The 6,000-nt window shown below is 40.0% G+C and overlaps 1 protein-coding gene across 3 annotated transcripts in view; it reads right to left on the reverse strand.

Moving 5' to 3' along the window:
* The window catches only part of fam110b (family with sequence similarity 110 member B), a 31,190-nt gene that overhangs the window by 9,734 nt on the left and 15,456 nt on the right, over window positions 1–6,000 (reverse strand). For all 3 annotated transcript variants that reach the window (XM_060888808.1, XM_060888809.1, XM_060888810.1), the window contains one exon: window positions 967–1,065. The gene's annotated coding sequence lies outside the window, so the exon portion shown is untranslated. The remainder of the gene's footprint in view (window positions 1–966; window positions 1,066–6,000) is intronic.

Genomic DNA, 6,000 nt, shown 5'->3' on the forward strand with positions numbered 1-6,000 from the left:
CATCTTAGTAAAGGAGGTGTGGCCTTTGTACCAGCTGGACCCAGTCTCAGTGAAGGAGGTATGGCCACTGTACTTGTCAGGTCCAAGGAAGGAGGCGTGACCTTTGAGGTAGTAGTTCAGATTGAAACAGTAGGTGTGGCCTCTGTTCTCTCAGTCCCATTCAAGGTGTGGCCACAGCTCCTGTTCTCTCTGCCTGACAGCTGCAATCAAGGAGGTCTATTCACTATTCCAGTAATTCAAACTGAAGGAGGTGGAAAATTCTGTCAGGCCCAGTGAAGGGGGTGTGGCCTAAGTGCCTGTCAGTCAAAATCAAGAAGCTTGTGAGTTCAAGTGAATGGGGTGTGTCCAGTGTACTGTTGATAGAGGTGTGGCTCCAGTACTTGTCAATCTTAGTCAAAGCTTTTGCTTTATCAATTCTAAAGGCATGTGACAAGATCATGAAGGCCACTTCCTTTTTCACAAGGCTTAAAGCTCTGACTTTCCCCTAAGTGAAGTCTCCACTATACTCAAATCACAGCTTCATTTTAAACCACTTCAGTTCTTCAAGTCTTCCTTTATTCTTCTCGCTGTTGAACTGCAGTCCTGAGGGGTTTCCTGACTCAAGCCCTGGTGCTGATAAGATGATGATTACTGAAGTCGTTAACCAGGCTTGCAGCCCAAATGACTGTTTGGGGAGCATTTTATCTCAGCTTTGGAGGACAGATCAAAGAGAACTTTCTAGACTGCAGAGGAAATGACACACAGAGCACCGATCCTACAGTTAAGTCCTTCCTGCAGGTAGGCCTGAGACATCTTTACCAAACAGCAGTTCCTCAGACACACACAACCCCGAAAGTCAATGCTTTTGTGATTCTATCAGCTCTGTTCTGATGACTATTTTGAGGAGAATCGAGACGGCAGTAACTAAAACATACACAGAGGCATTATCATTTATTCCAGGTAAATGTGTTATGGTGTAAAAATCACCTGTGTGTGTTTCTCAGGTGTTGACCAGCTCCTGTTTACTTTCTGTGTCTCCTTTCTCCTCCAGCGGCTGCAGACCCTCGGTCGGCGTAGGAGTGATGCCTACAACAGAAAAACAGACAGACCAGATGATAAACTGGTAGCTGTAGGCCTGCTGTGCATGTTAGCTAGATGAACTTAAGCAAAAATAAAAAAGCAAACTTTAGACACCAAACATGTCTTGACTGAGCACATCTGACTGATACCAACATACAGTAGGATATACTTGAAGAATGGCTATCAACCGTCACAGCTCTCCCAACAGTCCAGATATCTGAAGAATACTAGTGAATTCTCACAATATGGTTAACAATACGACTGCCTCAGATGAAGCGAACAGTACACCATCATGACTAGACCAGTGCGGTTGTTCCGAATGATGCATACGGTGAATTGTACTGACAAGGATGAGGCTGATACGGCCCAGGACAGCGCTAACCATCCTGACTAGTACAGTGTGCCTTTTCCAGATGATTTTACCAAATAATGCAAATTGTGAAATGTCCAAAAAAGAAAAAAGAGATCACTGGGGCTGTTTCAGGAGATGGATACAGCAAAACTTTACAACAGATCAGTATCATTATCAGAATGATTCAGACAGACACTAGGAGATAGATACGACTGTTCCAGATGATTAGTACTGTAGTTGTACAGGACCCGAACAGCCCACTGAAGATGATGCAAAGAGCTAAACGTCCTGACAAGAAGATATCTGCACACAGCTGTTTTTAAATGTGTGAACAGAAAAATTAGGAGGATGAGGAGGAGATGGATATGACTAATGTATAAAAAAAACAGTAATTCTTCAAAATGATGCATACAATGAACTATTACAGCAAAAATCATACTGCTCCAACAAGGACGAGATGGGTAACAGCATGAGCATTGACCTGTCCTGGGGTGGAGCTCGACACAGATGTTCCAGATGATGCAAAATGCATGTAAAAGGATCTAAAAACAGAGATAAGCCAGGTGTGGACTGCTTGGATAGATGGGTGGTCAGAGTGCGATAGGGCTGGGTGATATGGCTGAAAACTGTATCATGATATATCAGTTTCATATCGGTCGATATCGATAATTGTTGATATTTTTTATGGCCCATTTAAAATAAGGACCAGGAGAAAAATATATAACATTTAAACACTTTTATTTTAAGCTAAACCTTCCTCTGATCGTAATCCCATCAGTTATTAAGACAGAAATGTCAACAAGCAGGAAAACTCACATAATTATAATGAAAACATGAGTCTAAAGTCACAATGAACACTTAACTGTTATCTCTTAACATTTAAGGTGCAAAATGAAAGAAAATGTAAGAAATGCTTAATAAAGTGTAATAAAATAGTGCAAAGTGTTAAATATAAACATAGAGAAACCTGAGAATTTAGTGAAAGTTTAGTGCTAGGAAGTTCACTACTGTAGCTGTTCACCTTCTGGTGAATAAAGTGCGTAAAATATGTGCAGTGTTTTACATAAATAAAACTGAGGTAGACTGAGATACATCTGTAATATAAAACACAAACCTGATACAGTACAGTAACATTGTTTGAAATATAAAACCTGCAGAAATATGAAAAAGTAGCTGATTTTTCCTCTTTTATTTACAATTTCCTCGCTCGCTGCAGCTCATTTTCTGCTCATCAGTAGCCGAGACAACGATATGGCGCAACCAAACATGATACTGTTACATGATTGGCTGTTAGCGTGTCACTCCCTACGTTGCTAGGTTACCAGAGAGTGAGTGCCTTTGTTAATGCAACCAAACTTGCTTCGCAACCTCTGTTTTCTTCCTACGAAGAATAAAATGTCCGATCAAGAACTTAAAAGAACGGTAATAAAAATTACATTTCCTTTTTTTCCGGAAAAAAAAAAAGAATAAAAATATCAAACGTTTTATCGAACACACTTTTTATTGATATCGATCACGTGTCTATCGTGATACATATCGTTATCGTTTTATCGCCCAGCCCTAGAGTGTGAGCATTAAGAACAACCAGGAAAGGATTTTTGAGAATCATCAAATGTTCACAGACCAGGCATCAAACAGCATATGTGCAGAAGATCTTACTTGTGCTGGGACGAATTGCTCCAGTGAGACCTGTGTTAAGAGATTAATAACAACATATGAACATTTCATGTAGGACCTGTAGGTAAATCCAGCGCTAATCATTTCTTAGCCATAAACATTAAAAACAAGTGACTTGAAAGACTGCAGGAAAGGAAGGAACCCATCTGACCAGTTAACATGGCTTCCTAATGCTGCGTCAGTCTGTTGTGAGACATGATTTCTCCAGCTTCCTGCACAAAGTGAACGGTGGTTTTGTTCTCAGCTTCCAGCTTTGTTTTTTTATTTTTTTTTTTTATAATTTCTCTGCATGAATGAATCGCTGGAACACGCCGCCGCAGTAACAGACGGCAGAGCGGCTCAGCCACGGAGCATCACGCTTCATCATTTCAGCAGCCGTTTCAAGTCTTATTAATTTCTGTGGTTGTTCCATTCATCCAGTTGTTTACAGAAGAGTGAAATCTCTCTCTCTCACTCACGCACACACCCCACCACCACAAACACAACCTTAAAACTGCAGCGCAACAGAAATAAAATGGCCGTGGTGAAGGTGGGATGAAGATCAGCACTAAAAATACACAAGTCAGGAGGCTTTAATTGCCATTTCGACCAAATCTGAATCAGAATCAGGTTTATTGGCCAAGTGTGTTGATGTTGACACACACAAGGAATTTGATTCCAGCTGTTTGTGACTCTCAAAAGTACAGACATAAATAACACTATACTATACAAACTATACAAGAAAACAATGCAGACGATGAGATACAATATAGACAGAATGCGTATGAAATATGAATAAAGAATGAATAAAATATATAAAATATGAATATAGAATATGATCAGTTATGTACATAATGTGTGGGAGTGTAAATAACAATATTGTGTAATATTATGCTTTTTGTACAATATACAGCAGCTGTAGTGTGTAATATATACAGATGATGTGATGACTGACAGTCCTGATAATGCAGTAAAAGCGTAGCTGACGCAGTTAACTGCGAAATGAAACAAGGTTTCTCCAGGACGTGCATCGTGTGCAACTTAGTGCAAAACTTGATTTGTAGTGGAGGTAGAATGCTAGTTGTTATTGCGATGCTAGTTGTTATTGCGATGCTAGTTGTTATTGCGACGCTAGATGTTATTGCGATGCTAGTTGTTATTGCCTTTTACATATCTGTCAAATTCTATTTTCCCCAAAATATTTTCTACCCAAGTAAATCACTAAATTAAAGTTGATGCTAGCTAGCCTGCTAAAAACCTTGCCTAACTGTATAACACAAAATAATACTTCACTTACTCAATGCTAGCTTGCTACCTAGCTAGTGATTAGCCCACTTTTAGTTAGTTTGCCATCAAACTTTACTGGTATTTCCAATATAATATAGCCTAATGTTTGCTAGTATGTTTGCTAGTCTGCTAATATTCTTAGCTGTAAAACTTAACAATACAATCATTAAAAATTAGCTAGTCTGCAATTAAATCGGCTGAATTAGTTAACACAAAAGTTATCTATAGATGATAATAGTTGGCAATATAAAAATCCCACTTGCTCATGTGGGCTGCTAGCAAGCTATCTAACTCCTCTCAGTAAACGAAGAGAAAAGTAACGGGGCAACAGAGATGCATTAATTCAGCCTCGTGATGTCGTATATCTCAGAAACTCTCACCAAAAATCTACTTCAATGCTGAGGATTAGCTAGTGTCATGAGGTCAGGGTCACATTAACAACATGACAACAACTCGAGTCAATTTCCACAAGTCAGTCATAAAAATGTGGCAGGGAATAAAGCGACGGTTAGCTACATTGCCTGCTAGCGAATGGCAATGCTAACACTTCCTGCTTTCAGTGGCTATGTGAAAGAAAAAAAAATCATAGAAAATACTTTAAAAGAAAAAAACCCATAAATTTTGCTTAGTCATGTTTCTTTGTGGTATCTGTTATTGTGTGTGTGTGTGTGTGTGTTTGTGTAGCAGTGTTAAAAACGTCTCGCTTGCCACATCAAAGCCTCAAATTAGCACATGCTCGTGTTAGCCAAGCGTAGCGACACATCGGCTGCTGCAGGAGGCACGTGGGCTGACGCCGGATCCCAGATCATCAGACGCTTTCTCACATCTTCTCTAACATACTGCTCTGTGGTTACAGGAGGAAAGAAGCAGCTGGTCTGATGAGCACAGTTCAAAACTCTACAGCGAGCCGATGCTAATCAATGGCAGCGATTTGAGCTAATAGCACGCTAATATATCAGTGGAACTGCTGCAGCATTGGATGTAATGCTGACAAAGAAAAAAATCCATTTATTTAACAGAACAAGTGCAACAAACTGTAGGCGTAAAATTCTTACTCTCCACTTTATTAGGAACATCTGTACATTCATGCAGTTCTCTAATCATCCAATCACGTGGCAGCAGCACACTCTATAAACCCCTACAGATTCAGGTGAAGTCTGATGTCTGGGACTGGAACCGTGACGTGGTTGTTGGTTTGAACATTTCACTATCTGCTGATCACCTCCTGGGATTTTCACACAAAAGATTCGAGAGTTTACACAGAATGATGAAAGAAATAAAAAGCCTCCTGTGTAGAGGGTCTGCAGGCTGAAACAGTGTTAATGAGAGAGATCAGAGGAGATGATCAGACTGGTCTGATCTGACAGGAAGACTTCAGTAACTCTGATCATCACTTTGTACATTAATCAAGCACAGAGAAGCCTGAGGTGGATGAGCTACAATGGCAGAAGACCACAGCAGGTTCCTCTCCCGTCAGTCAGGAACAGGAAGCCCAGACTCTCAGGAGCACAGACTCAAACTGCCAAAGGTCAGTTTTTTTAATCTTCATCTGTTCCTTTGGTGAGATTTTAGTTTATTAAGCAACAAACAAAAAGTTTAACCAACACGAGGAAAAGAAGAAAAACGTATTGTTGTCTTTTAATCAC

Source organism: Tachysurus vachellii, chromosome 15 (assembly GCF_030014155.1).
Source record: "Tachysurus vachellii isolate PV-2020 chromosome 15, HZAU_Pvac_v1, whole genome shotgun sequence".
Classification (NCBI taxonomy): domain Eukaryota; kingdom Metazoa; phylum Chordata; class Actinopteri; order Siluriformes; family Bagridae; genus Tachysurus; species Tachysurus vachellii.